Source organism: Jaculus jaculus, chromosome X (assembly GCF_020740685.1).
Source record: "Jaculus jaculus isolate mJacJac1 chromosome X, mJacJac1.mat.Y.cur, whole genome shotgun sequence".
NCBI classification, from domain to species: Eukaryota; Metazoa; Chordata; class Mammalia; order Rodentia; family Dipodidae; genus Jaculus; species Jaculus jaculus.
The window spans coordinates 47,258,936-47,284,987 of NC_059125.1; the positions used below are offsets into that span (position 1 = coordinate 47,258,936).

General features: G+C 39.4%; 2 pseudogenes; one reads left to right on the plus strand and one right to left on the minus strand.

Moving 5' to 3' along the window:
* The first annotated feature begins 21,033 nt into the window (after positions 1–21,033).
* LOC101607182 lies at positions 21,034–23,328 on the plus strand (annotated as a pseudogene).
* A 937-nt stretch (positions 23,329–24,265) lies between these two features.
* On the minus strand, positions 24,266–25,122 carry LOC101599392 (annotated as a pseudogene).
* Between the last annotated feature and the right edge of the window lie 930 nt (positions 25,123–26,052).

Here is a 26,052-nt window from a genome sequence, read left to right on the forward strand (position 1 = left end):
GCATATGGCTTTACATAGGTACTAGGGAATTAAACTAAGGATTTTTGGTTTTGAAGGCAAGCACCTTAACCACTGAACAATCTCTGAAGCCTTCAATATAGTTTTTAAAAATGAAAAAAAAATTTTAATTTATTTATTTGAGAGATAGAGGGAAAGAGAGTGAGGAAGAGGCAGATAGAAAGAATTGGTGTTCCAGGACCTCCAGCCACTGCAAATGAACTCCAGACATATGCGCCACTTTGTGCATTTGGCTTATGTGGGTACTGAGGAATCAAAGCTGGGTCCTTAGGCTTTGTAAGCAAGCTCCTTAACTTCTAAGCCATCTCTCCAGACTTCAATATAGTTTGATTTGCATTTCTATCATGGCTAATGAGATTGAACTCTTCTTTTGTATGGTTATTGGTCATTTGTAGTGTGTGTGTGTGTGTGTGTGTGTGTGTGTGTGTGTGTGTATTTGGTTTTATTGAGGTAGGGTTTCACTCTAGCTCAGGCTGACCTGGAATTCACTCTGTAGTGAATACATACAGGGTGGCCTCAGACTCACAGTGATCCCAGTGATCCTCCTATCTCTGCCTTCCAAGTGCTAGGATTAAGGGTGTGCTCCACCACACCCAGCTGTTTTATATTTTTTTTAATGAATATTTGGTCACTTATTCTGATCATGACAGTCCAAATAAAGTTGGAGATATTTCTCTTACTTTCAATAAAATTAAAATAAAAATATTTAAAACTTTACATAATTTCTTCCCACCATCATCTTTTGTCTCCCCTCCCCCATGTTTTTATGTCTTTTTCAAACTGTTCATTTCATTACCCCATTTATGAAATGAGAATGGAAAGCTTTATATTAGCAATTTTTATACTTATAGATAATATACCTTGATTATAATTTCCACTGATTACCTTCTCTGGTTCAACACCCACATCCATCTTCTAATGAACCTTTTTTATTTCCAAGTAGTCCTTCTTCTACTTTGATTTTGTTTTGCCCTTGCCTATCATCCATGATGCAATGTTAATGGGTCCAATATTGTGCAGGTGCAGTGTAAATAAGAACAGTCACTGTGAGGTCATGAACATATTAGCACTTCATATCCAGAAGACATTATTCTAAAGCACACCTCCCTATTCCATGGCTCTTACATTCCTTTGCCCCTTCTTCTTCCCTTAGCCTTGGAGGGGATGATATAGATGTCTTATTCAGTGGTGAGCCCTCAACAGTCACTTATGAGATTTGCATCTCCCCAGATGTTACTACTAACTGCAAAAAGAAGCTTCTCTGACAAAAGGCGAGAACAGCTAAATTAATTATATAGCCCAGTTATTGATTTGTTTGTTAAATTGGTTTTTTTTTAAAGTTCTTTATAATTGCCTTCTTCAGTTTCAGATGTGGGGTCAAGTGGTTTCATGTGTTATTGCTTTCCTGGAAGCAGTCATAAATAACTTTTCCTTTTTCTTCATCTGACTCTCTCTCCAACCTCTTTATTCCTTCTAAGAATCACTCCTAAATAAGCCACTGACTTCCACTCATTTAAGTTTAAAAAAAATCATGGATATTTCTTTATATCGTTAAGGACTCTTTGAAAAATATTTTTTAAATATTTAGTGATTGGTTTATTCATTGCCCTTTGATTTTTACAAATGTTTAACTTTCTTTCCAAGGATTTTTTTCATAATAAGTAAAATTAAACATTTTATTTTATTTTTTATTTATTTATGTGTGTGTGCATGAAAGAACATGCAGGCTAGGGCCTCCAGCCTTTGCAAACTCCAGATGTATGTGCCACCATATGCATCTGACTTACTTAGGTTCTGGGGAATCAAACCTGGGTCCTAAGGTTTCATAGGCAAGTGCCTTAACTGCTAAGCTATCTCTCCACCCAAGAAAATACAAAATTTTAAGCAACTAACTTACTTTCTTTTTTCCCTCTTTCCTCCTTCTTTCTTTTTTTCTTCTCTCTCTCTCTCTCTTTCTCTCTTTCTTTCTTTCTTTCTTTCTTTCTGTCTTTCTTCTCTCTTTTCCCTCTCTTTCTTTCTTGTACTAGAAATGGAATTCAGGACCCTGAACATGCTGGGATAGCATTCTATACTCCAACCCTTTAAATAAAATTGTTAAAAACTCCACCTTACATGGAAATGAAGGAAAATTTAAACTTATTTCATGAAATGCAAATGAGTTTATTTTCTAGATCCAAGTGGATGGATTTTTTTCTTTCTTATCTGTCCTTTTGGGAGGCTTTAAAATATTGAGCTATCTCCCAAGTCCATTTTATTCCAGGCTTTTATGAATGGCTTCCTACTGTTTCAAGGGGCAGGTTATTACTCCTGCATTATTCTTTGTGGGAACAGAGTTTCCTGCAGTTTGCTGAGAATTGCTGTGTAGTGGAAGGTATTTTCACTTCTGCCTAGGTCTTACATTATAGGGCTGAGCTGAAAATTACTCCTCAGCTTGAAGTTATCCGTTTAAGATTTTGGTATTTCTAGAAATATCATTTCCAGTACCACTTTCTCCTTCATCTTTTCACTCAGTTCTCCTTTGTACATTTCTATTTTGTGGGTTAAGGTGGACAGTTGCAACAAATGTTAGTGTTAAAGCTTTTTATCATGTGACAGTGTTCATTTGATTAACATGCTTGAGGTTCTTCTGACTCTACATAAATCTCGAATTTTATATTGCCTTGCTGGCATGTATTTTTATGTAAATGTTAGTCTTTGTTCAATAAGATTTACTTTGGAGTTCTATAGATAGCTTAAGATAGATATTCTTTAATATACTTGCATGTCAGAATTCTAAAGTTAACAAAATAGAGCTACAGCAACTATCTCAATTGGAATCTATTCATGAAGAAATAAATTATGCTGAGTAGTTTAACTGACAAAAGTTAGTAGTGAAAAAGACAGATATTAGAGGAGTCCAAAGATCAATTTTGGGAAGTTCCCTTAGAACTGAAGAGACAATGGTAAAGATAGGGCGGTTGCTAATGGGGTTGAAGGTCTGAGGAATGATAGCATTCTTAGTTGACCCAGGGGCTTGGTGCCACAAAACCTGTTTACCCGCACACACACGCACACACACATGCACACACACACACACACACACACACACACACACACACAAACACACGAGACACAGAGAGGATTTTAAGTTGGGGTCTCAAATCTATGTGTACTCCTGTAGAAAGCAGCCATTCAAATGATGTGGCTCCTGAAAACTGTTCCCAACAACTGGAGAAAATACCTTATAACAAATAAAATTAAAAATCAGGGCTGGGGCTGGAGAGATGGCTTAGCTGTTATGTGCTTGCCTGTGAAGCCTAAGGACCTCAGTTCAAGGCTTGATTCCCCAGGACCCATGTTAGACAGATGCAGATACGCGTCTGGAGTTTATTTGCAGTGGCTGGAGGCCCTGTGCGCCCATTGTCTCTCCCTCTCTATCTGCCTCTTTCTCTCTCTGTCTGTCACTCTCAAATAAATAAATAAAAATAACAAAAAAAGTCAGGGCTGGAGAGATGGCTTAGCAGTTAAGGCGTTTGCTTGCAAAGCCAAAGGACCTCAGTTCAATTTCCCAGGACCCACATAAGCCAGATGCACAAGGGGGCACATGTGTTTGGAGTTCGTTTGCAGTGGCTGGAGGTCCTGACATGCCCATTCTCTCTCTCTCTCTCTTTCAAATAAATAAATAAAAATAAAGCAAAAAATCCAATTACTTTTATGCTATGATTATTGTTTTTGTAGGAGGGACCATCAATGTACAAAGGAGTTCATTTGAATGAGCTCAACATCATGTCATTTTCTTATCATTTGAATTTGACAGTGATCACTGAAGACAACATTTAGCCAATGCAAGTCAGCTGTGCTATGTACAAAATTTGTTATTTATGCTTGAAATCTTCCCAAACTTGGAAGGCACTGAGAAAAATAAAACAAGCCTCAAGATGGAGCCCTTGAGTCACAAAGTTTTGAAGCAGTCAATGAATTTATGAACTGGCCAGACATGGGCACAATTGTTGCTGCTGGTCAAGCCTGTCTCAAAATTTCATGGTGAAAGCAGGAAATGTGAAAAGGTTGTGTCTCCCATCCTCAGGACCTGGCTGAGGTAGGGATTTTCAGATTCAGGTTTCATCTGCTTCTGGATTTAGATTAAATCAATGAGGCAAGTAATTTATGTGTATAAATAATTTATATAACAAAAAATACATTTTCCTATTCATAGACCCATCTTAAATGTTAAGAACACAGTTGGAAATTTAGTGATGTTCTTTGAGCCCTGGCAAATCCTTGCTCATATTCTGTAAAAGGAACTGAAATAAAATAGGAAGCTTCAAGTATCATGCCAAAATGAGTACTCAGTAGGAAGTAAATATCACCTGCAAAGGATAGAGCTAGGGTCTCAGCATTTACCATACTAAGATTAAAGTCATATCTCTTCCCCTTCTAGTAATATCTCTTTCAACTGTTTTCCTAACCTAATACCAACTCCAGGCTCTTGAAAGTTGGAGAGAATGCATGCAAGTGTCTGGTGCTAGTACTTACTAATAAAGTACCTATAAATGGTTACTACTGGAGGAGTCAATTATACATATTCAGACTGTGCAATGAAGAGGGCATCGTGTTTGTGGGAGTGCCATTTAAAACCATCAACACATGTCATACATGAATGCAGATGAGCCTTCAAAACAACAGTGAACTTCTCCCCTCCTAATTTAACTCACATTGGCCTATATAGCCATATGCTTATTAGTGCAAGCATACAGGCAGGCATGAACTATAGTGTACATATTTGCAGGATTGTTTCCTGCCCTAATTGTATCTCCTTCCCCTCCCCAAATAGAAATCTAATCTACGGAGGAGATTTAAGAACAAGGTTATAGTACCAGGGGCTTGGGTGACCTATGAGAGCTTCTAAATTAGAGATCTTGGAGAAGAACTCAAACTATGTCATGCTTCTGTTTGATTCCTCTTGTGCTTTAGCCAGTGGCTTTTAAAATGATCAATGGAGGGCTGGGGAGATGTCTCAGCTGTTAGGGGTGCTTGCTTGCAAAGACTGATGGACTGGCTTTGATTCCCCAGTACCCACATAAAGCCAGATGCACAAAGTGGCACATGCATCTGCATCTGGTGTTTGTTTGCAGCAGCAAGAGGTCCTGGCATGCCCATTCTCTCTCACTCTGTCTCTGTCTCTGTCCCTCTCCACCCTGTCTCTCATAATAATTTTTTTTAAATAAAATGATCAATGTTACAGAGTTTGTACCATTTTCTACCATTCAGTAGAGCTCTTCACAGTATCCCCTCATCTTTTCCCTTTCATTAGTGGCCATAGCTGTCTAAAGACTATCATTTATCATTTATAGTCTAAGCCTGCCTGAGGAGCTAGAATTCATAAGGCACCCCCTGCCTAGAAGTATAATATACATTATCTGTTCTCACAAACTCCCAATATCCATTGTGAAATTTAAGCAGAAATTGCCCAACCCTTCCTTCTACAAAGAGAAACTCAATTTCATCAAGTTTACAATAGAACAATAGAATTTAACTCCCACAAGTCACTTGTCAACTTGACACTAAACCATATCTACTTATGTTTAATTTCCAAATGAAAACTATAACAAGGTCATAAATGTGCTTAACTATCCCATGCATGACTATTATTTTCCCCTAAATACATGGCAAAGTCCCTTGCAGAATTCTTAGTGTCTAGTATTCAATAATTTAAATATGGTGGGCTGGAGAGATGGTTTAGTGGTTAAGGCACTTGCCTGATTCAATTCCCCAGTACCCATGTAAGCCAGATGCACAGTGTGGTGTATGTATCTGGAGTTCCTTTGCAGTGGCTGGAGGCTGTGGTATGCCAATTCTCATTCTCTCTGTCTGTCTCTCTTCTTTCTATATCTCTCTGCTTTTAAATAAATAAATATTATAAAAAAGAATTTTAGAAGTTAAATAAATAAAAAAGTTAAATATGGTAATATAGGTTTAATAACACTTAATTAATGATGCTATATTACATAGTAATATTAATAGAGGGGACAGATATGGAGATTGCACAGTGGTTAAAAATTATTGCTTACAAAAGCCAACACTCACATAAAGCCAGACACAAAAAGTGAAATATGCATGCGGCATTCATCTGCAATGGCAAGAAACCCTGGGGTGCCCCACATAAATAAATAAATAAATACATAAATAAATAAATAAATAAATAAATAAATAAATAAATAAATAAATAAATTTGACAAATGAAATACAGGAGAAGGGACTGGAGAGATGGCTCAACAATAAAGGTGCTTGCTTTCAAAGCCTGACTTCCTGGGCTCATTTCCCCAGTACCCATGGAATGCCAGATGCACCAGGTGGCACATGAGTCTGGAGTTAGTTTGCTGTGGCATGAGGCCCTGGCATGCCCATTCTCATGTGTGCACTCTCTCTCTCTCTCCTTGAAAATGAATAAACATTTTTTAAAGAAATAAAGGAAAGGAAAAGACAAATATCAGTTAATATATATGTGCATATGCACAAATACTCAACAAAATTGGTTAGAAACACTTGTGGCAATTATAACTACTTGTGTAACTGGTCATAAGGCCTTAGGTGGTATTTGTAGCTACCTCATTCAAGTACCCCTTCTATATTTCCTCAATTCTCTGTAAGCACCTCAGCGTGTCTTGGTTCTTTACCTGGGGGGCTACCCACACCTTAATTCCTGAAGGGTCTGTGCCATTTTTCAACCTACCTTAATTGGCTTGTTGTGGTTTCCAATTGACCTTAATCACAGACATGGTAACTGTAAGATGTCCTGAAAAATCTCCTACATTTCAGACATACTCTTCTTAACTACCATTGGGGAAGCAGTCCAGTTGCATCCTGGTAGTCTGGATCAATCATTCATACTAACACTGTAACTCCTTTCTAAGCCTGTTGACTCAAGTGCATCAGAAGTGCCCATGGGAAGTATTAGCTTCCAGTTCAATGAAATGTTTATTTTTATTTTATTTCTATTGACAACTTTACTATATGTAACATATTACAAATTGGTCATCAAATACCCATCAGATGATACAGTTATGTACCCTCCCCCCCCCACCTCATTACACTGAGGGCTTTCCTCAGTGGAGTTTTAGTATTCACTGTGGGGTCATAAATGTACCAGCCAGTATCAGTGGAGGGGGGCAATGTCCCTGCTTAAACCTTTTCATCTCTGTATCTCTTATGTTCATCTCATCTCCCTTCTACAATGTTCCATAAGCCTTGGATGGTATGTTATGTCTTCTTTAGTGCTGACATCTCAGCAACCTCTGATTTTTCTGCTTTGATGAGTTTTGAGTCTGCCTAGTGTTTCCTGCTATCTCTAGTTCAATGTAATGTTTTAGTGCCTTCTGGAAGAAGCACTTCATACTCTGTAAACAATACTTTTAGGCCAGCACAGTATAAGGCTCCAGGAATGGAAAGCAAAAATTAGGCTATTGGGTAGCTTGGGGTGATGATGAGTAGTACCATTCTCATTTCTACTCCTTGATTCCTGGACCTGTTAATTTTGGATATAAGAGAAAGATTGGCAGATATTGGATGCTGATTCAGAGCATACACAACCTTCTAAGGAACCCTGATCCAGCCATACAGGCTATTGCCACCTAGTTGGCACTGTAATTTTTTTTTCAAATTTTGGAATCTTTAAAAAAAAATGGTTTTTTTTTTTTTTTTTTTTTGAGGCAGGCCTGAGAGAGAGAGAGTGAGAACAAGAGCAAGAGAGAGAGAATTGGCATGCCAGGACCTCCAACCACTGTAATGAAATTACAGATGCATGTGCCACCTTGTGCATATATGCTACCTTGTGCTTGCATCACCTTGTGTGTGTGGTATCTGTGGAGTCAAACATGGATCGATCCTTAGATTTCACAGGCAGGTGCTTTAACTGCTAAGCCATTTCTCTAGCCCAAATTTTGGACTCTTTGCTGAATCTTTAGTAATATAAGGCATACTAGTGCTAAAAAGAATGTGAGAGGGTGGAGGACTTCATATATGAAAACAGAAAAGAATAACTTTCAGTTTTCCTCCAACATTTTTATTTCCTTCCCTTTTTGCTAACATTTGGTCTCTTTAGTTGAAGTTTTTAATTATTGTCTGCCATTCACCCATCCACTATTGTCATTCTTTGTTTTATAATTCTGGAGAAATGCATTTTTCTTTATACTTAAACTTGGTGGATCAAATGATATAACTATGTCTTTAAAAGACCATTCTATAATTTTATCAAGCCTAGTGAATCAGGATGTTGGCAAACATTATAAGACCAGTGAATTTTGAAAGCATGAGCCCAAGGCCATACTTCTTTGGTTATGAAATGATTTCCTTTATCAGAAACAGTTCATGATGGTGGGTATTCTCATTTTTCTAAAAGCATTGCATGTAGGAATTCCACACATAGAATAAACATATTTTCCAGTAAGTGCAAAATACTGCCCTTTCCATGATGGAAGTATTCTGATGTATCTGTCACCAGGGTGCTAATTGGTCTCTCTAGGAGAATGGTGCCATATCAGGGGCTCAGTGTTGGTCTCTGCTGCTGGAAGTTTTGGTACTCAGCAGCAGCCATAAGCAGGTCAGCCTTGGTGAGTGGAAGTATATGCTGTTGAGCTCATGAATAACCATCTTGCCACAATAGCCACTTTGTTCATAGGTCCATTGGGCAATGATAGGGATAGCTAGGGAAAGAGGTTGACCATGATCTACAGAATGGGTCAGCTTATCTACTTGATTATTAAAGACATCCTCTATTGAGGTCACATTTTGATGGACATTTACATGGGGTACAAATATCTTTACAACTTCTGCTCATGTGCAGAGATTTATCAGTATACCTCTTCTTCAAATATCTTTCTCACTAATTTTCCAATCATTCTCCTTCCAAGTCCCTAACCATCCAGCCAAACCATTGGCTATAGCCCATGAATCAGTACATAATTGCACATCTAGCCATTTCTGCATCCAAGCAAAGTGTACAACCATGTACACTGCCCAAAGTTCTACCAGCTATAAATATTTTCCATCAACGTGGTCCTTCAAGTTTGTCCCAGAAAGGGGCCATAATTTATTTGCTGTCCACTTCTGGGTGGTGCCTGCATAGTGTTTTAGTTCATTTATAAACTATGCCCTGGTCTTCTCCTCCTTATTCAATCATGCCACAGGTGAATACTTGGGGTCAGAAGACATTGTAACAGAAATAGAACACATAAGCATTTGGGCAAGTTCTTCATGTAACTCATGTGTACCTTCAGGACCTATTCAGGCCAGGCCTGATCACATGAATACCATTTGATGATGGATTGTTGCTATACACATCAGCCTTATAGTTTGGTGGGTCAGATAGCACCAAACTCATGATGGGTAGCTCAGGTTGCATGGCAATTTATTGTCCCATTGTCAGCATTCAGTTTCCACTAAGGCCCAAGTGCAGACCAAAAGTTGTCTCTCAAAGCAAGAATATTTTCCTGCAGATGCTGGCAGGACCTTGCTACAAAATCCCTAGGACCTCTGCTGTAATTATTCTGTGGGGGGTCTGCCAAAGTCTTGTAATAGCATCCCTATCTGCTACTGACACCTTAAGTAACATTGGGTCTGCTGGATCATATGGCTCAATTTTCACAACAGCTTGAATAGCAGCTTGGGCCTATCAGAGAGCCTTCTTCTGTTGTGGGCTCCACTGAAAACTAGCAGTTTTCCAGTCAGTTGGTGTATGGGCCAGAGTAATATACCCAGGTGATGATTGTTCTATCTCTAAACTCCAAATAGGGCCACTAGGCATTGTGATTCTTTCTTAGTTGCATGAGGGGCCTGGTAACTTACCCTCCACCTTATAAGGAAAATCTATGCATGACCTACATCACTGAACTCCTAGAAATTTTACTAAGGTTGGACACTGAGGGGCATTAACATTGTCATGCTTGACATCTCCTTCAGGGAAGGTCATTTGCTCTTCACAGATAATTCAGGATTAATTGTGTTAGGCAAGAGCAGAGAGGGAAATATTGCAGGAGGTGGTTGTGGAGAAATATCTGCTGCTAAGGGTGGAAGGCTACTTTCCCAGTATTGTAGTTTGAATTTATGTCCCCCAGCAGACTCAAATGTTTTATTAAAGCTTGTAACTTTGATATACAGCCATCTGGCTGGAAGAAGTGTTGCTATAGGCAGACCCTTGGGTCCAGCCCAAAGGTGTTTCTGGGGGAAGATCTGAATTCCAATCCAAAGGTATGCAACATGCTTGATCTCTGCCTGGGTTTCCCTGCTTTTGATTTGGTACTTGCTTTTGGTTGTGCTCAGGGTTATTTCTTCTATTTCTACTTGAATCTGTGAAAGGAGCCCAGCCCCTTTAGCCATTATGGAACTTACCCTTGATCTGTAAGCCTGCAATAAATCCCTTCCTCCCACAAACCATGTTTGATTTGGAGGTTCATCCCAGCAGTGTGGAGTTGACTATGACATAAATTGGTACCAGAGAGTGGGTTGTTGGTATGCAATGAATCTGCCCATGTGGAGTTTGGTCTTTTGGAAGTTTTATTCTGGAGAAATGGGCATGGACTTGGTACTTGCAACTGAAGATGTCTTCCAGTCCAGTAATCCAAGTTTTATGGACTATTCTTGTGAGAATTTGATGCTAAGTCTAGAGAGAATTGTATTTGGAGGCTTTGCTTATGAACTTTCAAAGGGTCAAGAAGGACTGCAGAGAACTTTGTTGGAACTGGGCTACTGGCATAAGGACTGACTGTGTTCTGCTGCCCATTCTCAGAGAGTTTGATCAAGTTTAATTTTGTTATGTGCTAATGTACTTGGATAAAGATATGAATTTGACAGATAAAAGATTTAAAATTAGAGAAATTCAAACAAGCTTAAAATTTGCAGGCACAGAGACTGATTTTAGGTTACTGAAGATGCTATTGTCAAATACATTAGCAATCTTATGGAAGATGACCCAAGTACTTCACATTGAAACAATGGAAAGGATGCCTGAGGAAAGACTGAATGGTAGAAATGAAAATGCTTTTGAAAGGAGATTACTGAAAGGAAGGAACATGCTCTTCAAAGTCACAATTGATTTCATCTCTAAATTAACAACATCACTGTGTCCTGCACATCTGGTATTGGTTTCAGAAGCATGAAAACTAAATGGAGTGGGTCATGAAGTGCACATGGTTCCAAGACTATTGCTGAAACACAGCATATGGGTAGAGCATGATGACCCTAATAAACCAGTGAAGCCACTGGAACATGGACTGTAGTTTGTATGGAGACCCAGAGATGTTTTGGATATAATGGGACTGTGAAAGGGCTAGCATGGAGTGCTGTTGGCTCAGGATGGAAGTTTCCCTGGCAATTTATCTCAGCTTGAGGGGCAGAATTAGAAAATTCAGTGACATATCACTGGTTATGGATATCAGATTTGAACTTCAAATGTTTACAGAACAGTTGTTTAGTTTGCATTGTTCCAATTTCGCCTTGTTATGCCATATAACAATCAAAATATCCACTCTGTGCAATTACACATTGGAAGTATGTAACTTGTTTGATTTATAGAACTCACAGTTAAGAGAAAGCCTTAAGGTTAAGAAAGACTATGGGACCTTTGGACTACATACAATTTTCAATGTGAGATGGTCATGAGTCTATTGAGAGCCAGGGCTGGAATGTGGTTATTTGAATTTATGTTCCCCAAAAGACTCAAATTTTTTATTAAAGCTTGTCACTTAGATTTTCAGCTGCCTGATTGGAAGAGGTGACACTATGGATGGATCCTGGAGCTTAGCCCCTAAGATGTTATTGGGGGAAGATCTGAATTCTAGCCTAAAGGTATAAACAGATTCCTTGAATTCTGCCTGGTGTTGCCTACAGTTGATTTAGTGCTTTCTTTTGGTGGTGCTTGTGGTGACTTTTTCTCTCTCTGGAGAAAGACCAGTATCTTTTACCACTATGAAACTTCCTCTAGATCTGTAAGCCTTAAGTAAATCCCTTCCTACCATAAACTGTTATCTGGTTTGGAGGTTAATACCAGTAGAATGGAGCTGACTATGATACCCAGGCACAATAAACCCACTGGTATCTGAGAATTCAACCCTTTCACCTTCATCAGAATCTTTCCACACATCTTCACCCCAAACTACAGGATCACACTCTTCCAATCAGTGTCCTTACTTTAATTGTCAATACCCTTCAAGTTTTGGACTTGAACTTTCATTGTATACTAGCCAATCATGTGATAAGACTTGACACCTATGCCTTCTGGAGAGAAAAATCTCTTACAGATCATTATTAGAGAACTTTAGATCATTTATATGTCTTACTTTTCCACAAATATTCAAAAGTTGCATCTACAGAGTCACTAAATTCCTTGTTCCTCACAAGAGGTGAATTGGAATCATTCAATACATCTATCTCAAATAGTTAATATCACATAATATCAGTGCCCTGCTTGCTACCAGGACGATCTTTATAGGGATAAAGTGGGAAAGCCAACTCCAGATAACATGAAACACACTAGAAAAATTTATCCTTATAATTCTTTTGCTCTAGAACCACTCCTGGTACCACAATCTACATTAGTCAGGGTTATCTAGAGAAACAGAATTGATAGAATTAATATGTATTATACATGGGATTTATTGGATTAGCATATAGTAGATGCTTAGTCCATGAGGCTGAATGTCTCAGCAGTTCCAATCTGCACTGAAGGTCTGGAGGATTCCTAGAGAGAGAATTGTCTTCAGTTCACATTGGAAGTCTCAGGGAAGTATGTTCCAATGTCTATGAAGGATGGCAGCACCAGGGAAATTGCATGTACTAAATGTATAACAGGCAACCAGGCAAAAAGACTTGTGTTCTCCTGAATTTCTTTATATACATAGTCCACCTCCAGCAATCCTTCTTGGAAACACTCTCATAGACCCATCCAAGTGGGGTATCTCTTACTTGATTTCTAATCTGGTGAAGTTGACACTGTAACAAGAATAGGATGTAGCAGTCATAGATGGTATGTAACAGTTTCCACGTGTAGTTATATAAGCTGTTTTTCATTTTATAGCTAAGTGACATTGTGGCCTATTGTATCAACTATAGCACAGGCCTATATTGGGTGTTATCCTATTAAATAATTACACTTTAATCTCTGTCCTACTTCTCACTGCCTTTCATTTCCCCCCCACCCCAAAACCCTCTTTGCCTCTTTCCTTGTTGTAGCAGACAGCTTCAGGTTTTCTGAGATGTACTTCCAGACCAGGCACAGTTATGGAGGAAGGGATATTTATTGAAGCTTACAGGTCCAGCGGAAACTCCATAATGGCAGAAGAAGCTGGCCTGCCTCCACAGGACCAAGCAGAGACAGAAAAGTACAAGCCTAAAAGTCAAAAGCCACAGCACACTTCAGGAACTCCAGCTAGGCACACTTTGCATATCTTTAGATTGAAATCTGAAACCCATCACCAGAGCTTAAGATCCACCCAGTGACATTGCCTCCAGCCAGGTAGCCAGCAGATGCAAACTACAAACAATAAAGAACTGAATATATTGGGGGCTATCTATTCTATTCAAACCACCATACTTGTCTTGTTTTTATATTTGTTGAGTTTTTCATACATGAATGTACTATAACTTGGTCATACTCTCCCCTTACTACCTTTTTGAGTTTGCTACTTTCTTATTGAGACTTCTCATTATCATTTTTCTTGCCTTATCTCTACTTCTACTATCTTCTTTTTTGTTCATCATTATTCTGTTCTTCACAATCCATATATTTTCTTCTGCATGTTTCTTCTTTCTTTTCTTATTTATATCCCTTCTTTGTATGCCTTCCTTCCCACCCAGTTTTTTTCTTCAGTATTATTATCTATCCAAACCCTAAAGAGTCCTTCTTCTATTTTCCTTTATCTCTTTATTTAGTTCTTCCTTTTCACTCAGTAATACTAGAAGTCAGAAAGTTCTAGGATACGGCAAGACACAGAGGTACAGGTGTGGTCCTTTGGCCTAAGTTGGTCCTACACATGTCCATCTCATTTTGAATCCTAAGAACAACAACAACAACAACAACAACAACAACAACAAAACCCAGTCAAATCTGGAGACATGGTCATCACGGATTTAGATATACATCCAGTGTATAAATTCCCTTTGGAGCTTGAACTGTGCATTTAGACCTTGTCCAAGTTAAAATATAAGATCATGACTTATCTCCTTTTGAAATTATAATAACAGAGAAGTCATGGAGTCTCTTGGGGTTAATCTAATGTTCAGATTATCCTTTAAGGATCAGCTGAAACGTTTAGATCATCTTCTCAAAAAAAAATACTGAGGGCTGGAGAGATGGCTTAGTGGTTAAGGTGCATGCCTATGAAGCCTAAGAACCCAGGTTCGATTCTCCAGGTCCCATATAAGCCAGATGCACATGGTGGCACATGTGTCTGGAGTTTTTTTGTAGTGGCTAGAGGCCCTGGCATGCCCATTCTTACTCACTCTCTATCTCTCTCCCACCCTCTCTCTGACTCTAATAAATAAATATAAATAAATCTTAAAAATGCCTTCAAAGTATTGGTCACAAAAAAAAATACCCAATATCTAGTTTACTTAAAATGCTATGGAGCTCACTAACCTCTTGAAACTAAGACCCCTTTGGTGGAAGTTGGATAATATAAATGCAGATTTCAAATGGAGACTTATTTGCTTTTTCAGGCAATTGATGTAGTAACCTATGGGTTTGGGAACAAAGGCAGAATTTTTTTTTACTTTATCAAGTATTTTCTGTAGAGCTGGTTTTGTCTTCAGATATTCCTTTAACCTGCTTTTGTCATGGAATGTCTTTATTTCTCCATCTATTTGGATGGATAACTTTGCAGGATAAAGTAACCTTGGTTGACAGTTGTTATCTTTCAGAACTTGGAATATATCACTCCAGGCCCTTCTGGCTTTAAAAGTTTGTGTTGAATAATCTGCTGTAATCCTGATGGGCTTGCTTTTGTAGGTAACTTGATTTTTCTCTCTAACTGCTTTCAATATTTTTTCTTTGGTTTGTGTGTTTGGAAGTTTGAGTATAATGTGGCGAGGAGAGTTTCTTTCTGGGTTTTGTCTGGCTGGGGTTCTAAAGGCTTCCTGTATCTGTATTGGCACCTCTTTCCCAATTTGGGGAAAATTTTCCTCTATGATTTTGTTGAAGATGCCTACTATGCCTCTGGAGTGGAGTTCTTCTCCTTCTACTATGCCCTGAATTCTTATATTGGATCTTTTCATAGTGTCCCGAATATCTCGAAATTCCCACTCATACTTTTCTATAAGTTTGTCTTTCTCTTTGTTGGACTGCATTAGGTCTGCCACCTGATCTTCTAGCTTAGATATTCTGTCCTCTCCCTCATCCATCCTACTGGTGAGATTTTCTACAGAGTTTTTTATTTCATTAACTGTGTTCTTCATTGCTAGTAATTCTGACTGGTTTTTCTTTATTATTTCTATTTCTCTATTTATGTCTTGTATTGCCTTCTTTATTTCATTAAATTGGTGTCCTGCCTCTTCTTTGATTCCTTTGATTTCCTCTTTGATTTCCTCTCTGATTTCTTCTTTGATTGTTTTCATGTGTTCTTTGACCTCTTTGAACATATTTATAATTATTCTTTTGAACTCTTTCTCAGGCATTTCCTCTAACTCTTTCTCACTGGAGGACATTTCTGATGCATTAATACTTTTAGGTGGATTTATATCGTCTTGCTTTTTAGTGTTTCTTGTGTTATAATGTATATATTTTTGCATCTTGGATTAAGTGAATGCTTGGATTTTCTAGCTAGCTGTGTATTCTTAGCTGTATCAATTGATTTGATGTAATATATTTTCAGGGTAGGACCTTAAGGTATTAGGTGTGGCTCTTAAGACTCTCAGAGTATCTACAAAGATGTTCTTAGGGGTTGAGTTTCCCTGCTATAGGAGTATTCAAGCAGGCTGAGTGGAATAATATACTGGTAGATTCTAAAATTTAACTAAACACTGTACCCATTCCATCAAAAACAGCCCCGAGTATGTATTCAAGAATAGTTATTATAATGACCAGGTCCTCTATCAACAAAGAGGTTTAGATTTCTGGTCTGTTGAGGTATCCAAGTCAGCTTGTGACCAAGTGAGACCCTTCCCTGGTGCAATCCCAGTTACCTTGGGTGATTGTGGTCTCAGTCAAGTTGTTGCCTGGGTCGTCGGGCTGTTGTTCTGATTTCTGGAGCTGGGCACTTGCTTTTCCTACGGGGCAAACTGAGCCGCTGCTGCCGCCTCTGCAGCTGTTGTAGCTGCCACCCCCGGAGCCACCACCGCTGCTGAAGCTGCCGTTGCCGTGTCCACCGCCACTGCTCACCCCGAAGCCGCTGCTGCGGGATCTGCCACCACTGCCGCTCCTGGGTCCGCTGCTGCTGGGGCCACTGGTACCGGTGCTGGAGCCGCTGAAGTTGCTGCCGAATTCTGCTCCTGCTTGGGTCCCGCCGTCAGCCCAAGTTGGCGTGGCCGGGTCCCGGGCCGCTGCTGTGTTCGCTGGAGCTGGGTTCAGGCGGCAGGGGAGGGGAGGGAGCCGCGGCTGCTCTGGTTGTATCGCCGTTCCACGTGTGCTTTTACCTCGCGGTCTGCTCCTCCCTCCGTTGCTCGCTGCCGCTCTCCCCTCACGTTTCCCGAGTTGCGGAGAGCGCGGTGTGAGGGAAAATCCCGCACCTGGCTTGTCCTGCGGCTCGAGCCGAGAGTCCGGCGGTTTTCTGCTGCTCCGCGGTTGCGGCGGGTGGCCGAGCCGCCCCGGAGCCGCTGTTCCCGCCTGTGCAGGCTCTGGATGCTCTATAACTCTTCCACTTCTCCGCTGCCGCCTCAACTTCCTATACACCTCACTTTTTAGTAAAAGTGTGTATTTTGCTGAGTTTTTTTTGGTCTTTCCCCCCCCTAGGCTGCTTTGGCGTGGTACCTACGTCGCCATCTTAACCGGAAGTCTTTTTTTACTTTAATACCAGTACTAAAGACTCTTGATACCTTTCCTATGAATTTATTGCTGTCTGTATACAGGACCCTTCACCTTTAATGGTTTGCCCTTTCCTGAACACTTGGAAACTAATTTTAATTACAAAATCCTCCAGATAGGGCCTGACCCATAGCAGTTACCTTCTCATTGCTGGCAGAAAGCACCCAACCAAAAGCAGCTTATGGGAGGCATGAATTTATTCTGGTTTATAGACTCAAGGGAAGTTCCATAATGACAAGGGAAAACAATGGCATGAATAGAGGGTGGACATTACCTCTTCCATAGCAGATAGAACATTGCAGCATGAGAGTGAGCTTAACACTAACAAAAGGAATCTGGCTACAACAACCTTAAGCCCACCCTCAATGACATACCTTCTCCAATAAAGTTCCATTTCCTATCAACTGGAAACCAAATATTCAAAACACATGAGTTTATGAGGAACCTGTAATTGTAACTACCTTAGTTCACTCCACAGTCAGTCTAAAGAGAGAAGGAAGTATAGAGAAACAACTGCTCAGCTAAAAATATAGGGCTTTGGGTTCTGAGACTTGAAGAAAGTTATTTCTTGGATATTGGTGGAAATTTCGTTGACTTTCATAAATATCTCCCACAATAGATTTTTTTCTTTCATGGAAGTTACAATAGTTTGAATCTTAAATGTCCTCAAAAGTTCTGTGCTAGAAACTTCATTTTCAAATTAGTGTTATTCAGAGGTAATGGAAACCTTAGAGGTGAGGCATAGTGGGAATGCCTTTAAGAGGTACATCATGAAACTCTGAAGTGCTTCAACTGTTTTTTAGTTTAGAAGAACTATTTAGCTATGAGAGTTGAGTACTGAACTCTCTCACTATTAACACTATTATTATGCCAGGACCTATCTGTCCTTTCATGCCTCTTGGTAGTTGTTTTATGAGATTGGGAGTCTTAACACTTGTTTCATAAATATTTGTAATTGTTATATTTTCTTGAGGAATTGTTTATTAATATGTAGTGGCTTCCTTTATCTCTTCTGATTTGTTTTAAGGTCTCTTTTATCAGATGTGAGAATCACCAGGTGGTTTACAGCTTCTATTTCTTCATTAGGTTGGCTTCTATCCTGTGGCTTTCAGTTTTTGGATACCATTTCCAGAGAGATATATTTCTGTGAAACTATAGGTAGCTGGATCTTTTTTTTAAAATTATTTTTGTTTATTTTTTTATTTAAGAGCAGCAGACAGAGAGAGAAAGAGGCAGAGAGATGGAGAGAATGGGCACACTAGGGCCTCCAGCCACTGCCAACAAACTCCAGATGCTTGCACCACCTTGTGCATCTGGCTTACATGGGTACTGGGGAATCAAGCCTTGAACCAGGGTCCTTAGGCTTCACACGCAAGTGCTTAACCACTGAGCAATCTCTCCAGCCCTGGATCTTGTTTTTAATCCAGTCAGTTAATGCACATCTGCTGTTTCCTATGGTTGTTGTCTGGATGTTTGGATTATTAGTACTTCTTTTCTTCTTCCCCTATTAGTATTAAGAATTGGCTGGCTTATGGTGTTGGGCATGATGAACTCATTCCTATCTCTTCTGTCATTATCTACCACTCTCATGAAATGTGTTCTTTCCTCCTTTGTATGTAGTATTCCTTTAAGCTTTTTCTGGAGTACGACTTGGTTTTTGTAGCAGTTACCTTTGTGTTGCTGGGACTAAACACCATACCAGAAGAAGCTTATGGAAGGAAGGAATGTACTTCAGCTTATAGTTTTGGGGGGAAGTTTCATTACTGTAGAGAAAATATAACAGGCCTGAGGAGGAAGCCTGGGTCACATCTCCACAGCAGCAGGAAAAAAGAAGTCTCATGAGCTAGCTCTAAACACTCAGTGGCCTGGACTAATAAACTTGAAGGTCAGAACCCAGGGACACACCTCTTTATCAAGACTCTGCCTCCCAAAGGCTCCACAACCTTCACAAATTGCCATCAATTTGGGCCAAGAATTCCAAACGTGAGCCTGTGGGGAATATTTCATTCAAACCACCACATTTGTCATGAATTGACTTAGAAGTATTTGTATTAAAATATTCTTACTTCTTTGCCCTTTATGTGGTAATTGGTCATTTTAAAAAGTAGTACTCCTAGGCTGAAGAGACAGCTCAATGGATACAGTGCCTATATTATAGGCATGAGGACCTGAGTTCAATTCCCAGTAGCTACATAACAATACCAGGTATAGTGACATACAATTGTAATCCTCACAATGGGTAGGTAGAGCCACAAAGCTTCCTGGAGAATTTTGGCTAGCCAGTCTAGTCTAATGTATCTCTGGGCCAATGAAATACTCTCTTAAAAAAGAGGTAGGGATTCACTCTCCTGCTGCTGTTTTCTATGTGTTATGGAAGATGATGTCCAGCTTCTACTAATGCCATGATGTTTTCCTGCCATCATGAAGTTTCTCCTCCAAACTGTAAGACAAAATAAATCCTTTCTTCCCAGAAGCTGCTTTTGGTTGGGTTTTTATGCCACCAACATGAAGGGACTCACTCTAAGGCCAAGAGGAGCCTTGCACTCACAATTTTCCTGCTACAGGCTCTCAAGTAACTGGTATTACAGGCATGTATCACTATACTTGGCCTTGTCTGATCATTGTCATCTATGTCTAGCTCATAGTCTGTCATCTAGATCACTATCATTGTTTATTGGAAGAATGAACTGGTAGGATCAGTGGAAAGAAGATATTGGACACTGTTGAAGATTGCATACAGTGCTTTGCCAATGCCAGACAAGAAATCTACCATAGTACAATACGCTTAGCTCTGACTTTGTGTGACTTAAACATGACTGATTGTATATACTTTTATTTTGTAAGCTACAGAGAATAGTCTTAATCATGAGGAACTTGTAAATAATAACATAATATTAATAACAGAAAAAATGCTTTATGTATCTGAGATAAGCCAGGCAAACAAATTAATTTTGATGTTTGAGTATTTTAATTATAGCTTTCAAGTTTAAGATTCTTTTCAAAGGCATTAACACTGTACCTATATATGTAGGTTTACTTAATTGGATGGTTTAATTTAGAAAAATACTTCTTTTCATAAAATGCAAGTCAGGTGTTTCTACATAGTTAAATGAAAATAGAAATGATTCAGTCTAAAAAACTACAGAAGTACATTATAGTTAAAGTATATATTAAATGCTTATCTTGAACATAATGATACTATCTATAGTAATCAGGAGTGACTTTGGAATAATGAGGCAGACATACAAATGTAGGCAATGGTATCTTATTATATGGGTACCTATAGATACCTACTAGTTAATCCCTTGTGCAAATGGAGAAATGGAACCATTTCCTCATGACCAAGAAGTTCAGTAGTAGAGTTGCTTGAGGTTAGTTTGATTAAGGGTTTCAAACAGGCCTCTCATCTAAGAGCCTAGTATTCTATTCTCATGTAAAAAGATATTCATTTCTACATTTTGATGTCACACTTAGACTCCATTCTGTAGCAAAACTTCAACCTCTGCCATTATCTCATTATTTCACAACTCCATGGTAAGTGAAAATTGTGTGTTGCTTTTCTGGAAGTGGTTATTGGTCCCCTAAACTGAGACTCAATCTGATTGGATAAGCTCCAGTCTTGTGTGCATCTTTGAACCAATACCTGTAGACATAGAGTTAGTATGACTCTTTTAATGCTGGGCCATATGAAGAACATCACTGAGTCCAAATAAAGTAAGAAGTCTGAAACATGTAGTGTTGTAATTGACCTATGTAGCCTATGCCAAAATTGGAATGTCCTGGTATTAGGCATTGTTCTCTTTGGGACACTATAATGATTTTATAAGTAGCCAGGCCCTAGATCATGCTTCTTTTATGTAGCTGTTTTCATCAGTTACTGCCAGTTGGATGGCTCTTAGTTTGTCTTGGGGGCCATCTTCATTTAATTGCATATTTTCTAGAACACTGTATCACCAGCTAGGTCAAAGAAAATCTGTGAAGACATTCTTAGTGTTGATAAATGTACAACTCTGTAGTTGTATAGTACCATGGTAGACTTTATAATTTTAATAAGAATTAGCTTTCCCTATATCAGTTACTTTCTTGTTGATGGGAAGTATCCAATGAGAAGCAGCTTAGGTAGCATCAACTATGGCAAGGAAATAATGGTAAGACCTGAAAGCTGATGTCACATTGTCACATCGGCAGGGAGGAAGTAGCCGTGCTCCATTGTTTTTGCTCACAACTACATTTCCATAAGGGACACTTCATATTGAAATCACAGAGAATGTATATTCAAATTACTTTATACTCTTGAAAACTCATTAACTTATTACATTAAATATTTAAGCCAGTCATATTGATGCCTTCCCAAAATATTTTTTTAATTTATTTGTTTGCAAGCAAAGAGAGAGAGATAGAGAGAGAATGGGCACACCAGGGCTTCCAGCCACTGCAAACGAACTCCAGACACTTGCGCCCCTTTGTGCATCTGGCTAACGTGGGTCCTGGGGAGTCGAGCCTTGAACCGGTGTCCTTAGGCTTCACGGGCAAGTGCTTAACTGCTAAGCCATCTCTCCAGCCCCCAAAATATTTTTATATCTAAAATTTATGAGTTCACATGAAAATCTATGGTATACTCATGAAAATATTTTGAACCAGATCAAATTATTTCCAGTGGTACAATATAGCATGCCTTTCCAATAGTGGAGGTATTGCTTTCTTCACCAGTTATTTCCTGAGTACCCACTGAGAATCTCAGCTTCAGGCTTTTGTATCACATATCAGGTTTTTTTCTCCACAGCCTGCTCTAGTCTAGCAACCACCCACCTTTCTACACACATATCCAGCTCCTGGTTGTATCTCCATAGACTCAATAGTCTGTTTTAGCTCTCATGGCTCATGGTACCCCTCTGACCACATACTTGATTTCAAGTTATATTTCAGAGCTATAGTAGGAAAAATGAGCATGATACTCACAAAAACATGCAGAATAGAGGACCCAAGAGTAAGTTCAGGTAACTGCAAGTACTTGTTTTTAACAAAGTTGACAAAATACACATTGGATTAAGGATAGAATATTCATCAAATGATGCTGAGAAAATTGATATCTACTAGTAGAAGAATAAAACTAGATTTTTATATCTCTTCCTTCACAAAAGTAAATTCCAAATATATCAAGGATCTCAGTGTAAGACCTAAAAGTCTGAAACAGTTAGAGATGAAGTAGGAAGTACAATCCAGGATACATGCATAGGAAAGGAATTTCTGAATAGGACTCTTGATGCCCAGGAAATAAAGCAAATAATCAACATATGGGATCTTATGAAAATTAAAAACTATTGTACAGCAAAGAAAATCATCAAATATATCAAGAGGTAGACTACAGAATGGGAGAAAATCTTTGCCAGCTATACATGTGATAGAGGCTTATTGTTGAGCATCTACAAAAACTGAGAAAGATACACATCAAGAAAAAGAGCAATCTCATTATAAAGTTAAATATTAAATTGAGCAGAGAGTTCTAAAAATAAGAAATACAAATGGCCGGGCCCCAAGAAGGTGGCGCCCAGCGGAGCAGCCCAGGTGGCCTGCAGCGAGGGAGACAGCGGGAGGTTCTGGGTGTTGGCTGGATGGACGGCTGGAGGCGTTGGGAGTGGACCAAGCAGTGTACGGCGCCTACATCCTTGGTGTCCTGCAGGAGGAGGAAGAGGAAGAGAGGCTGGACGCTCTGCAGGGTATCCTCTCTGCTTTCCTGGAAGAAGATTCCCTCCTTGATATCTGCAAGGAAGTTGTAGAACGATGGTCTGAAACGCAGAATGTTGTCACCACAGTGAAAAAAGAAAATGAGGTGCAGGCCATTACTACCCTAATTGAGAAGCAGGCTCAGATTGTTGTGAAGCCCAGGATGGTGTCAGAAGAAGAGAAACAGAGAAAAGCCGCCCTGCTGGCCCAGTATGCTGACGTGACAGACGAAGAGGAGGAGGCAGATGAAAAGGGTGACTCAGGTGCCTCGACAGTGAACAGTGGTTCTGACAAATCCCTATTCCGAAATACCAAAGTGGAAGATGTTCTCAATGCTCGGAAACTGGAGCGAGACTCACTTCGGGATGAGTCCCAGAGGAAGAAGGGGCGGGACAAGCTGCAGAGAGAGGGGCGAACAAGCCAAGCAGGAGCGCAAGGAAGGGGAAGAGAAGTGGACCCAGAGAGGGGAGAGGAAACGACAGCACTGGCCCACTCTCTTTCTACCCACGGACTGCTTCTGTGTACATGTGTTTAAGAGAAATGGGAGGCCATTACATTTCCCAAGATCTCCCAAGGCATTGATCCTTCCGTTTAAATAGTCAAAAGTAAAATCACAGTCACTTTGAACTACAAAACGTGCCATGGTGGTGTGGGCAATCAACTGTAGTTAGTGTCTTTACCAAAGATCTTAAATAGGGGCAACCTTTATTTTTTTAATACTGAGGTTCTGTGTTCCTTTTTATTTTTTAAAGGTGTCCCTCATTTTTGATTCAAAAAGCTGACAGCTACAGCTTTTATCCTGGAGGAAGCATGTCTATTCATTCCCTCTATGATAAAAAAAAAAAGCAGAATTGCAAATTGCTTTGGAGGCAATATGTGCCTTTAAATCTAATCTGTTTTTGTTTTTTGAGATAGATTCTCACTCAATAGTCCAAGCTGGCCTTGAACTCATGACAGAACTCTTGCCTCAGGCTCCTCAGTGCTGAGATTACAGACATGAGCCACCATGCTTGGCTGTAGTAGTAGTTTATGGCTGAAATGGCTGTTAAAGAGCCCTGCCTGGATCCACATTTTATGACGTGACAGCAAAATAGGGAAGTGGGAAGGATTGTCTGAGGGTGTTATGGATGTGGCAATATATTTTTGAAAAAGTTTCAACCTGGGCTGGGGATGTAGTTAGTGGTAAAGTGCTTCCTTGGCATGTACTAGCTGGGTTTGATCCCCAATACTACATATACACAATAAAGTATGGGGTAAAAAGGTATCTTTTTTTTTTCAGTTGTTTAATGTTTATTTTGATACTCTTATAAGGAAACAAAAAAAATCAAGATATGGAATATAATGAATGTGAAACAATTCAAAATTAATATGTATACAAATAACAGTGTAAACAACACGTATAGAACACATTATATAATTTGTTCTGAGGTTTAAAAAAACAGTGATTTTGGTTTTGAAAGTCTGATAGCAATTCCATTATGACATTCAAATGACATATTTCAAACATCAGTTCCTTTAAAATAATAGCACATAATTTTAAAACAACCTGCCTTTACCACGATCTTCAAAATAGTGCTGTTCAATTCTTCTACAGAAAGCAAGGAGGTTGCTGTAGTTTTTCACCTTCTCAGAAAGCTCATCATTGGTCAACTGTGTGGTCCGAATGGTGTACAAATGGCCAAATACCAGAGCATCAAGTTCAGTAGGTTGCTTATTGAAGAAATATGGTTGAGTTCCCAGTCTTTGAGAAAGGGCTTGACAGCACTGGTCTACATCTTCTAAGACCTAACACAGACAATGGATCCTGGTCCAGAGTCTTGTTACCCCATCCAATAGCTTTCATCTTACGATTGACTTCCCACTGTTTCTGATAGGCTAAAATGTGATTCAGAGGCCAAGGGTAGGTAGACCCATACCTTGCATGAGTGATCTCCCCTACAGTAGCTTCATCACACCACTGAAGATACAACTCTGCGGTCAACAGCATATTGTTGACTAGTTCCATATAAGCTTTCATTTCTGCTTTCTGGACTTCATCCAACCCATCACTAAGGGAATGACCCTTGGCTTTAACAAATTGGACTATTGGACCAAGTTCTGATACTACTTGGTTTCCCACATGAATAAAAGGTACTTTTCCAGATGGAGACATATATTCTGCATTTGGCCTTCACACAATTTTAATAGGCAGACTACACATCTGCAAAAAGGCTCCTTGAGCTACCCCAATGGCTAAAACATCAAGCAAATTAGCTGGCAAAACCTGCTGGCGAAGCTGCATTGTCAGAAAGCAAAATTTGTTCCCCTCTCAGTTGCTGATATAATGTTGCATTTTCAGGCCAAGGTTCTGTAGCTGCGATCTGGGAGGCAAACGCTTCCGCCACCAGAGACATGTCGCCTAGGCTCTCCGCGGCCCCGGGTGTTGGGGGGGGACCCAGGCACAACCTCGGCGCCTCCCGACAGCCGCCGAGCAGAGCCCGGCTGCACGCACGCACTCGCCGAGCTCACCGCGGTAGAGCCGGTCAGTCCGCCAAGGTTAGCGCCGGGCCAGCAAAAGGTATCTTTTTAATAGCATAATAGCGTTACATATTTTTCCTCATGTAGACTGTGACTTTAAGAAGGATGTACTTATATTGACTCAAAAGATATTGTTAGCTAGATTCATTTTTTTAATAATCATGAATTCCCTCTTCATTTTAATTCTAATTTCACCTAAAATTAGACTGTAAAACCTAAATTCTGGTTTAGAGAAACTAGAAGAATTGTTTTGTAGAGAACACTGGAGAAAAATCTTGCTAAAACTAGTGTACATAGTAGGTGTTTAGCACATTTATGAAATGAACAGATGGAATCAAGTGATCAGAGACTCTTCATGTCTACTTCTGTCTAACAATGCTCACTTGTAAATCAGGTCCTGCCCTGCGTTGGGCAATAGCTGCCTGGAGAGAGCCGTTTCTCTGACAAGACGAAGTAGATATTTTATACCAGGGGTCAACAGACTATCACTCATAGACCAAGCTTAGCCTAGTCTTTTTATTGTATGGTACAAACTAAAAGTGGTTTTTACTTTTTTAAGAGGTTATAAAAAAATACATGACAGAGACCACAAGTAAATAATAAATTTTTACTGTATAGTCCTTTGGAGATTGCTTGTTCACTTGTTTTATATCATTATCTATGAGATTAACAAAAAATTTTGCCTTTGTGAAGAAAGTTTAAAAAAAAGCCTGGTTAAGGAAAAGGAGATACATTGCTTCTTCATACAATCCTTGGCATTGCAAAAATAACCACCTTTAAAAAAAAAAAAAACTTTAAGTCACCAA